The 12,335-nt window shown below is 48.7% G+C and overlaps 1 protein-coding gene across 1 annotated transcript in view; it reads left to right on the forward strand.

Annotated features, from left to right (window-relative positions):
- LOC142586817 (putative phospholipase B-like 2) overlaps positions 1 to 12,335 on the forward strand; it is a 270,042-nt gene that overhangs the window by 24,831 nt on the left and 232,876 nt on the right. The window lies entirely within an intron of this gene.

The raw sequence follows: 12,335 nt of genomic DNA on the forward strand, positions 1-12,335 counted from the left end.
CTGTTATGTTACTCGGTGCAGAACCGCTCTTTGATACCAGCGCAGTCCTAGGTTTCCTGAAAGATGTATTACATGTAATTAGTCCATACGTTCGTAGCGCCTTCTCTCTATAGAGGATAGCGCTGTGATAGCTGTTTCGCATAGCGCATGCCTCTCGTCCCTTGGGTTCAAGGGCTCTGGCGAGGCAGTAGTGCTCTTAGAAAATTTTAGCATCTCAGCATCTCACATATTTTGTACATTGCCTCATTTTCCCAATGCATTCTAGTGTTCATAGTATTCGTCATTAGTCATCGCCCTAATATTATAGCACGTAGATTTCACGCACTTTACTGCGACTATTTTTAGGCCACTTTACAGCCAAATCACATCTTCCATAATACATTAACATTACCACTTGTCATGGCGCTCTTTGGCCAAACCTGGCCCTTGCGCCACAAAACAACACACATCATCATTACTTCCTTCTTCTTGGTGGCAAGGGTTAACCCTGTGTGGCTATCCAACCTTGGGTACACCATATTGGTTATAGTGGCGGCGTACGACTGGCGTCGTGCAGACTTGTATGCAAGCTCTGCCGCGTCCCCTCGTTGGGCTCCGTGGTGGGCGGTCGGCGCTGCTGCCGAATTTTCTATATTTTCATGGAAACTGCTTTCCCCAAACTTCCTGATCGCCCTCAGAAACGAGGGCGCACCGAAAATGTCTTTAAGCTTTTTGGCAATCGTACACAGAACTTTCCCCGCTTTCATGTCATCCACTCTGATAAGCCTGAGAAGACGGTAAGAATGATCTCACCTTTCGTTGTCTCGAAATCTCTGACAGAGGTTTTCGGTCCCGGATACCAAGCATCAAAAATGGCTAGCGGTGATCTTCTCCTAGAGCTCCGCGATCAGAAACAATATGATAAACTGTCCAAACTTGTATCTTTTGGCGGTGTTCCAGTCACAGTGACCCCACACCGTACCATGAATACTACCCATGGCGTTGTATCGGATGCTGATCTGCTAGAATTGTCTGAAGCTGAACTTCTAGAGGGTTGGAATGATCAGAACATGATCAATGTTAAGAGAATTAAAATAAGACGTGACGGAAAAGAAATCAATACCATGCACCTAATACTTACATTTGGCTCAAGCAACCTACCCGACACTATCGAGACAGGGTATGTGAAAATCCGAGGGAGACCGTACATTCCGAATCCCCTACGATGCTTTACGTGCCAGCGATTCGGCCACAGCTCACAGAACTGCCGAGGCCGCCAAGACATGCGGAAAATGTAGTTTCCGTGACGATGCCTCTGAAACGTGCGAAAACGCTCCACACTGCGTGAACTGTGATGGCGAGCATGCCGCATACTCGCGGTCATGCCCGTCTTGCAAGAAAGAAAAAGAAATAGTCACTATCAAAGTAAAAGAAAACATATCATTCAAAGAGGCACGCAGGCGGGTTGCATACCTTCCTAAGGCCAGCTTTGCCGAAGTGGCGCGTCAGGGGGCAGCGTCACAGCGGCCTCCGGCGGCTGTCCGACCCACAAGCCATGAGGCAGCAGTCACGCCACCTGCCCCCGCGGCGGTTGCAGCTAGCGCTGCTCCGTCAACAGAGGAGAGGGGAACATCGACCCCGAAGATGGGCGCAGCCGAGGCTGCCTCAACTTGCCCAGGTCTCTTCCAGCGCTGGCAATGGCCGGCGCAGCCAAATCCCCCAGGGACCCCCATCTACCTCAGGGCTGGTGGGCGCAGGGGTCTTGCCCTCCAAGGCGGGACCCTCCCTGATAACATCTCGCTCGCAAGAGCACGTGTCCGGCGCCTCACAAGAGGCAATGGATACTACACCTATCCACACGGCGCGCCAAGCGCCTAAGGAGCGGCGAGGCTCCCTCAAACCCTCCAGAAAGGGCAGAACCCCCGTTACAGGGCCTCGAAAGAGCTCTGTAACCTGAGGCATCACTTCCGTTTCCGTTAACACAGCACCAATTTTCTTTAAATATGGATACACAAATCATTCAATGGAATGTCAGAGGTCTTCTTAGGAATCTTGATGATGTGCAAGAACTCATCCATAAACACAATCCAAAAGTGCTGTGTCTACAGGAAACACATTTAAAACCACAACACACAAACTTTCTCCGACCGTATGTCAAGTTCCGCAAAGATCGCGATGATGCTGTCGCATCATCTGGCGGTGTTGCAATTTTAATTCAAAAAAGCATAGCGTGTCAACGTTTACAGCTACGAACGGCCCTTGAGGCAGTGACGGTTCGAGTTGTTCTGCTAAACAAACTTATCACTATTTGCTCGATTTATATACCCTCCCATTACAAACTAAGCAAACATGAATTTCAGTGCTTTATAGATGAATTGCCAGAACCTTATATTGTTCTTGGCGATTTCAATGCACACAACTACCTGTGGGGCGACCCTCGTATAGATGCGCGAGGACGACTTGTTGAACAGTTCCTTCTCTCTTCTGGTGCGTGCCTGTTGAATAAGAAAGAACAGACATATTACTCTCTTGCAAACAGAACCTATTCTTCATTAGATCTTAGCATAGTCTCCCCGTCCGTAGTGCTTGAACTTGAATGGGAAGTTGCCAACAACCCTTACGGCAGCGACCACTTCCCTATACTGCTAAGATCACATAAAGAAAACGAATATCCACCACACGCTCCTAGGTGGAAGATTGAGACAACTGATTGGGAGAAATTTCGATCTCTTACTAGTATCTCATGGGCTGACATGTCTTCGTTAGGAATTGATGCTGCAGTGGAGTTTTTCACAGCCTACATAATAGATGCCGCATATAAATGCATATCGCAAGTAAATGGCTTGGCATGTAAACGGCGTGTCCCGTGGTGGAACATCGATTGTAGGATCGCTCGAAAGAAACAAAACAAAGCGTGGGGGTTGCTACGCGCCTCCCCCACTGCGGAGAATCTTATCAACTGTAAAAAAGTAAAATCACACGGCAGGCGAACCCGCCGACAGGCCAGAAGAGACAGTTGGCAAAAGTTTTTATCGGGTATCAACACGTATACAGATGAGGCCAAAGTCTGGAACAAGGTAAATAGCCTAAGAGGGCGACAAACATACTCCTTCCCTTTGGTAAACACACAAGGCGTTACCCTGCAAGACCAGGCTGATGCTCTGGGTGAACACTTCGAGCGAGTGTCTAGTTCCACTCACTATTCATAGAACTTCCTTAAATATAAAGAAATAGAAGAACTCAAGCCTCTGAATCGGAAATCCACGCCAAACGATCCTTATAATCGCCTTTTTACCATTGCTGAACTTAAAGCCTCCTTGTCAGTATGTCGGAGCTCTGCACCGGGCCCCGATAGAATTATGTATGATATGCTTAAACACCTGCACTCCGACACACAAATCACACTACTTAGACTTCTCAATGCTATCTGGGCTGCTGGTTATCTCCCATCGAAGTGGAAGGAGGCTATTGTGATCCCTATTTTGAAGCATGGTAAAGACACTTCATTGCTCACTAGCTACCCTCCCATAGCGCTTACAAGCTGCCTCTGTAAGCTTTTCGAAAAAATGATCAGTCGCCGTCTGATCCCCGCAGGGGTGTCTGCGTCAGCAGGCGTTTGGTGTGTTGCGACACCACGTACCCGAGAACACGAGGGTTGGACCCTCGCGCGTGTAGCCGTGCGCGGCTTAGCCGTGTCTGGGGAAAAGGGGATCCTGGAGGTTGAGCCAATGCTGGGTGTTCGGACCTTTAAGGCCCCCCGGCGGAGGCAACACACCTCTTCGGCCTCGGCTTCACATAGACGGCACCTCCAGACTGACCCACCTGGAGGACATCGGCAGTCGCCTTTTCCTGTCTCTCCCTCCTCGAATCTTCGTCTTTATCTCCCACTTTTTGACCTTTCCTGTCTCCTTCTCTCTTCTTTTTACTTCCTTTCTCCTGACGGCAAGGGTTAACCCTGTGTGGCTATCCAACCTTGGGTACACCATATTCGGTTATAGTGACGGCGTACGACTGGCGTCGTGCAGACTTGTATGCAAGCTCTGCCGCGTCCCCACGTTGGGCTCCGTGGTGGGCGGTCGGCGCTGTTGCCGAATATATACATTTTTTCATGGAAACTTCTTTCCCCTCTCTTGCTGATCGCCCTCAGAAACGAGGACGCACCGAAGATGTGTTCAAGTTTTTTGGACGCCAAACCCAGAATTTTCCCCGCTTTCACGTTATCCATTCAGAAAAGCCAAACAAAGTAGTCCGAAACATTTCACCATTCCTTGTCTCAAAATCCCTGACTGATGTTTTTGGTCCAGGTTACAAGGTGTCGAGGATGGCAAGCGGCGACCTCCTCTTGGAGCTCCGCGATGTAGAACAATATGAGAAACTACTGCAACTAGTGTCATTTGGGGAGACCCCCATAACAGTAACCCCGCACAGTACAATGAACACCACCCGTGGTGTTGTGTCAGATGATGATTTGCTTGAGCTGACTGAAGCGCAACTCCTGGAGGGCTTCAGCGAACAAAATGTCATCAATGTCAGAAGAATTAAGATAAGGCGAGAAGGTAAAGAGATTCAGACGAAGCCCCGCAGGGGCGTCTGCGTCAGCAGGCGTTTGGTGTGTTGCGACACCACGGACCCGAGCACACGAGGGTTGGACCCTCCCGCGTGTAGCCGTGCGCGGCTTAGCCGTGTCTGGGGAAAGGGGGATCCTGGAGGTTGAGCCGATCCTGGGTGTTTGGACCTTTAAGGCCCCCGGCGGAGGCAACACCCCTCTTCGGCCTCGGCTTCACATAGACGGCACCCCCGGACTGACCCACCCGGGGGAAATCGGTAGTCGCGTCTTCCTGTCCTCCTCTCCAATCTTCGACTTTCTCTCCCACTTTTACATCTTTCCTGTCTTCTCTTCACTTCTTATTACTTCCTTTCTCCACGGCGGCAAGGGTTAACCTTGTGTATCTGCCCTCCCTTGGGTATAATATATTGGGTTATAGTAGCAATGTACGGCTGGCGCCTGCAGCCTTACGCGTTAAGGCCTGCAGCGTCCCCATGTTGGGCTCCGTGGTGGGTGGCCGCCATTGCTGCCGAACACAAACCAAAATACCATGGGAACGCCCGCATTTCCCCGCCTACTTGATCGTCACCCTCAGAAGAGGGGACGCACCGAAGAATTCAGCACATGTTTGACCCGCACTAAAGAAAACTACCCGAAATACCATGTTGTACATAGTGAGAATGCTGCAAAACAGGCCAGACTCATTTCACCATTCATAGTTTCAAAATCTTTGACCGAAGCCTTAGGGTCAGGTTACAAGGTGACGAAAATGGCAAGTGGAGATCTTCTTCTTGAGATCCCACAGAAAAATCAATACGAAAAGCTAGACAGACTGGTGACCTTTGGCAACATTCCAGTTTCTGTTACGCCACACCGATCAATGAACAGCTCACGCGGAGTCGTCTCAGAGGCAGACCTTCAGGATTTGACAGAAGCTGAACTGCTGGAAGGATGGAAAGATCAAAATGTGACCGATGTAAAGCGTATTATAATTAGACGGGACAATAAGGAAATCCCCACAAAGCATCTTATCCTAACATTTGCATCCAGCGTACTGCCAGAAACGATTGAAACAGGATACATCAGATTAAACGTTCGACCATATATCCCCAACCCTAGAAGGTGTTTCAAATGTCAGAGGTTTGGCCATGGCTCGCAGAGCTGCCGTGGTCAGACAACTTGTGCAAAGTGTGGAGTGCAGGGCCACCCCTCCGAGAACTGCAGTGGCACACCTCACTGTGTGAACTGCAGTGGCGACCATCCAGCTTACTCACGCTCCTGTCCGAACTGGAAGAAAGAAAAAGATATAATCACCCTTAAAGTCAAAGAAAATATTTCGTTTAAGGAAGCCCGTAAACGGTGCTCACCTTTCCACAGCACACCTTATGCTGATGCGGCGCGTCGGGGGGCAGCGTCGCAGCGGCAATCGCCGAGTGCCCTGCCCGCATGCAGCGAGCAGGCACCTTTGGCTCCTGCCCCCAGGGTGGAAGTAGGTAAGCCTACTCCATCCAACCAGCAACCAGGCCCGGCTACCCTTGGGTTGCCGGTCCCACAAGAGTTATCTGCGGAAACCTGCGCTGCACGCAGCGATCCCGCAGGACCGATAGCGGCCACGAAGGTAGGCGCAGCTGAGGCTGCCTCGACCTCCCCGGCCCCTCCCAGCGCTGGCAACAGCCGGCGCAGCCAAATCCCACAGGGAGCCCCATCGACCTCAGGGCTGGTGGGCGCAGGGGTCTTGCCTTCCGAGGTGAGACTCTCACGAAAAACTTCTCGCTCGCAAGAGCGCGTGTCCGGCGCCTCACAAGAGGCAATGGACACAACACCTATACCTACGGCGCAGCAAGCGCCTAAGGAGCGGCGAGGTTCCCTCGAGCGCTCCAGAAAAAACAAAACCCCGGTTACAGGGCCTCGAAAGAGCTCTGTAACCTAAGGCATCACCTCCCTTTCCGTAGACACAGTACTTATTTAAAATAAATATGGATACACAGATTATCCAATGGAACGTCAGAGGTCTTCTTAGAAACCTGGATGACGTACAAGAACTCATACACAAACACAATCCAAAAGTGCTGTGTTTACAGGAAACACACCTAAAATCAAAACACACAAACTTTCTCCGACAGTATATAACTTTTCGCAAAGATCGCGATGATGCTATCGCATCATCGGGAGGTGTAGCTATAGTTATCCACAAAAGCATTGCGTGTCAACATTTACAGCTCCAAACGCCTCTTGAAGCAGTGGCAGTTCGAGCTGTCCTCCTAAACAAACTCATCACCATTAGCTCGCTTTACGTACCCCCACACTACAAATTAAACAAACATGAATTCCAGTCATTTATAGACGAATTTCCAGAACCTTATGTTGTTCTTGGCGATCTCAATGCGCACAGCTCCCTGTGGGGTGACTGTCGTTTAGATGCGCGAGGTCGTCTTGTTGAACAGTTCCTTTTTTCTTCTGGTGCGTGCCTTTTGAATAAGAAGAAACCCACTTATTACTGTCTTGCAAATAATACCTTTTCTTCAATTGATCTCAGCATAGTTTCCCCGTCTATACTGCCTGAACTGGAGTGGGAAGTTGCGAACAATCCTTACGGAAGCGACCACTTCCCCATACTATTAAGAACACTTAAAGAAAACGAATATCTACCACAGGCTCCTAGGTGGCAGGTCGACACAGCCGACTGGGAGAAATTCCGAACCATAACTAGCATATCATGGGATGACATGTCCTCGTTACAAATTAATGCTTCTGTGGATTACCTTACAGCTTTTATTATAGATGCCGCATCTAAATGCATACGTGAAGTAAGTGGCTCGGCATGCAAACGGCATGTCCCGTGGTGGAACGATGAATGTAGAGTCGCACGTAGGAATCAAAACAAAGCGTGGGGGTTGCTACGCGCTTCGCCCACTGCAGAGAATCTCGTTAACTTTAAGAAAGTTAAGTCTCAAGGCAGGAGAACCCGCCGACAGGCCAGAAGAGAGAGCTGGAAAAAGTTTTTATCGAACATCAACTCGTTTACAGATGAGGCGAAAGTCTGGAACCGCGTAAATAGAATTAGAGGGAGACAAACATATTCACTCCCTCTGGTAAACACACAGGGTGATACGCTGCAACATCAGGCAGACTCACTTGGGGAGCACTTTGAGAGTGTGTCAAGTTCAAAACATTATTCGAAATCTTTCCTGAAATATAAGCAAATAGAAGAATGTAAGCCACTCAAAAGAAAATGTCCACAGAGTGAATCCTACAACTGCCCATTCAGTATTGTTGAGTTGAAAGCTGCCTTGAGCTCATGCAAGAGCTCTGCACCCGGATCTGACAGAATCATGTATGAAATGCTCAAAAACTTACACGATGACACGCAAGTTACACTACTCACACTTTTCAACACCATCTGGGATGCAGGGTACCTTCCAACCGCATGGACGGAAGCTATTGTGGTCCCTGTTTTGAAACAAGGTAAAGACCCTTCCTCAATGGCAAGTTACCGCCCGATAGCCCTCACAAGTTGCCTTTGTAAGGTATTTGAAAAAATGATTAATCGGCGACTGATCCATTTCCTTGAAATGAGCAAAATGCTTGATCCTTATCAATGCGGCATTCGAGAAGGGCGGTCCACAACCGATCATCTCGTACGTGTTGAAGCAAATATTCGGGAGGCATTCATACATAAACAGTTCTTCCTATCGATATTTCTCGATATGGAAAAGGCCTATGACACAACGTGGCGTTACGGAATCTTAAGAGACCTGTCAGAAATGGGCATCCACGGTAATATGCTTAACATAATGGAAAGCTATCTGTCAAATCGTACGTTCCGGGTAAAAGTAGGCAATGCACTCTCACGTCCTTTTACGCAAGAAACGGGTGTACCCCAAGGAGGCGTGCTCAGCTGCACGCTCTTCATCGTGAAGATGAACACGCTTCGCGCTTCATTACCTCAGGCCATCTTTTACTCTGTCTACGTGGACGACATTCAGATAGCTTTCAAATCCTGTAACCTCGCAGTGTGCGAGAGACAGGTACAGCATGGCCTGAACAAAGTCTCAATGTGGGCAGACAGGAATGGCTTTAAGATCAATCCTAACAAAAGCACTTGCGTTCTTTTTACAAGAAAGAGAGGAATGATCCCAGACCCTTGCTTAGAACTGGGTGGACAACAAATACCTGTAAACAAAGAACACAAATTTCTAGGTGTCATACTTGACTACAGACTCACTTTCGTCCCCCACATTAAACATCTTAAAGAAAAATGTCTAAAAACGATGAACATAATGAAACTCCTATCCCAGAGTACCTGGGGTAGTGACAGGATGTCTTTATTGAAACTCTATAAAAGCCTCATTCGTTCACGCCTAGACTATGGTGCCGTGATTTATCACTCTGCCGCCCCGAGCGCGCTAAAGATGCTAGACCCTGTTCACCATCTGGGTATCCGTTTAGCCACAGGAGCTTTCAGAACGAGTCCCGTACAAAGCTTATATGCAGGATCGAATGAGTGGTCACTTCATATCCAGAGAACATACATCAGCCAAACATATTTTTTGAAAGTCCACTCTAATCCTGAACATCCCTGTTTTAACACCATTAACGACATGACATATGCTACACTGTTTCGTAATCGTCCTTCCGTAAGACAGCCTTTCTCGCTGCGTGTGAGGGAGCTTAGTCATGAAATGCATGTTCCACTTCTCGAACTTCGCCTAATGCATCCAGCCAGGCTGCTACCTCCTTGGGAGGGGCAGTTGATACAATGCGATACATCTTTCATGGAAGTTACAAAAAACGCCCCAGAGATTGCAATCCAAATGCATTTCCGGGAACTCCAGCACAAATACTCCTGTACGGAGTTCTACACAGACGCATCGAAGTCACACGACGGGGTGTCCTGTGCAGCCGTCGGTTCATCCTTCTCGGAATCCGACGTACTGCATCCGGAAACTAGTATCTTTACGGCTGAGGCCTACGCAATATTGTCGACCGTGAAGCATATAAGGAAAACAAAACTCAGAAAATCAGTTATTTTTACGGACTCCCTAAGTGTTGTGAAGGCTTTGATATCGTTCTGTAAGCGCAAAAATCCTGTTTTAATTGAACTCTATTCCGTGTTATGTAAAGCATATGTATCTAACCAGCATGTGATTATATGCTGGGTGCCTGGCCATAGGGGCATCCAGGGTAACGTTCTAGTGGACCAGATGGCCACATCAATTTCATTACATGCAGTTAGTCCTACTGCTTCGGTCCCTGTCAAAGACCTGAAGCCTTTCTTAAGGAGGAAACTACGAAACCACTGGCAACGCATATGGGACGAAGAAATAAATAATAAGCTCCACGTGATAAAGCCACAGTTAGGATTCTGGCCTTCCGTAACAAAATCACGCCGGACAGGTGTCCTATTCTGTCGTATAAGAATAGGACACACATTCGGCACACATAACTATTTACTCACCGGAAACGAGCCTCCAACCTGCGGTAGATGCGGGGAGAGGCTCACCGTCCTCCACGTCCTTCTGGAGTGTCGGAAAGCCGAATATGAAAGAAAGAAACATTTTCCCATAGCATACCGGCGTCACATCCCCCTTCATCCCGCCATGCTACTCGGCCCAGAACCTTTATTTGACACCAACGCCGTCCTAAGTTTTCTGAAAGATGTTGTCTTGCATGTTTTTAGCCCCACATGTTCGTAGCGCTTCCTCTCTTCAGAGGATGATGCTGCGATAATTATTTTAAATAGCACATGCCTCTAGGCCCTTGTGTTTCAAGGGCTCCGGCGAGGCAGCAGTGCCCCAAGTAATTTTAGTGTCTTATATATTTTCCATTTTGCATCATTTTCCTACGATGGATTTTAATGTTCATAGTATTCGTCATTAATCATCGCCATAATTTTATATCACGTAGATTTTATGCACTTTACAGCAACTATTTTTAGGCCACTTTACAGCCAAGTCACACCTCCATAATACATCGTCAACATCACCACTTGTCATGGCGCTCTTTCGCCACACCTGGCCCTTGCGCCATTAAACACCACATATCATCATCATTCAGACGAAGCACTTAATAATCACCTTTGGTTCAAGTTTCTTGCCCGAGTCAATCGAGGCCGGGTATATCAAGCTCCGTGTCCGGCCGTACGTGCCAAACCCACTCCGTTGTCTCAAATGCCAGCGCTTCGGCCACAGCTCGCAGAGCTGCCGAGGTAGCCAAACTTGTGCTAAATGCAGTGCCCAAGAACACACCACTGAAACTTGTGAGAACGCACTCCACTGTGTAAACTGTGATGGGGATCACGCCGCGTACTCACGGTCGTGCCCCCTCCTGGAAGAAGGAAAAAGAAATAGTAACGTTCAAAGTAAAAGAGAACATATCGTTCAAAGAGGCACGCAGGCGGGTTTCATACCTGCCCAAGAAAAGTTTTGCCGATGTGACGCGTCAGGGGGCAGCGACACAACGGCCACCGGCGGCTGTCCGACCCACATCCAGCGAGTCGGCAGTTACGCCATCTGCCCCCGCGGCGGTTGCAGCTAGTGCTGCTCCGTCAACCCAGCAGACGGGCCCATCGACCCCGAAGGTGGGCGCAGCTGAGGCTGCCCCAACCTCCCCGGCCCCTTCCAGCGCTGGCAACAGCCGGCGCAGCCAAATACCTCAGGGAGCCCCATCGACCTCCGGGCTGGTGGGCGCAGCGGTCTTGCCCTCCAAGGCGGGACCCTCGCTGGTAACTTCCCGCTCGCAAGAGCACGTGTCCGGCGCCTCACAAGAGGCAATGGACACTACACCTATCCCCAAGGCGCACCAAGCGCCTAAGGAGCGGCGAGGCTCACTCGAACGCTCCAGAAAGGGCAGAAGCCCTGTTACAGGGCCTCGAAAGAGCTCTGTAACCTAAGCGATCACCTCCGTTTCCATACACACAGTGCTTATTAACTTTCAATATGGATACACAAATAATTCAATAGAACGTTAGAGGTCTTCTTAGGAACCTTGATGACGTGCAATAGCTTATCGAAAAACACAATCCCAAAGTGCTGTGTCTACAGGAAACACACTTAAAACCACAACACATAAACTTTCTCCGACCTTATGTTAAGTTCCGCAAAGATCGCGATGATGCTGTCGTATCATCCGGCGGTGTTGCCATTTTTATTCGTAAAAGTATTTCCTGTCAGCATTTACAGCTACAAACGCCCCTTGAAGCAGTGGCAGTTCGAGCTGTTCTTCTAAATAAACTCGTCACCATTTGCTCGCTTTACGTACCCCCACATTACAAATTAACGAAGCATGAATTCCAATCCTTTATTGATCAATTGCCAGAACCTTACGTTGTTCTTGGCGATTTCAATGCGCACAGCTCCCTGTGGGGCGACTCTCGTATAGATGCGCGAGGTCGTCTCGTTGAACAGCTCCTTTTTTCTTCTGGAGCGTGCCTTCTAAATAAGAAAGAACCCACATATTACTCTCTTGCAAACAGATCCTTTTCGTCAATAGATCTTAGTATAGTTTCCGCGTCTATACTGCCCGAACTCAAATGGGAAGTTACGAGCAATCCTTACGGGAGCGATCACTTCCACGTACTGCTAAGAACATCTAAAGAAAATGAATTTCCCCCACAAGCTCCTAGGTGGAAGATAGATACAGCCGACTGGGAGAAATTTCGAAATCTATCTAGCATCTCACGGGCTGATATGTCTTCTCTAGAAATTGATGCCGCTTTGGAGAATGTTACAGCGTTCATAATAGATGCCGCATCTAAATGCATATCTGAAGGAAGTGGTTTGGCATGCAGATGGCGTGTCCCGTGGTGGAA

The sequence above is a fragment of the Dermacentor variabilis genome, chromosome 7 (assembly GCF_050947875.1).
Source record: "Dermacentor variabilis isolate Ectoservices chromosome 7, ASM5094787v1, whole genome shotgun sequence".
Classification (NCBI taxonomy): domain Eukaryota; kingdom Metazoa; phylum Arthropoda; class Arachnida; order Ixodida; family Ixodidae; genus Dermacentor; species Dermacentor variabilis.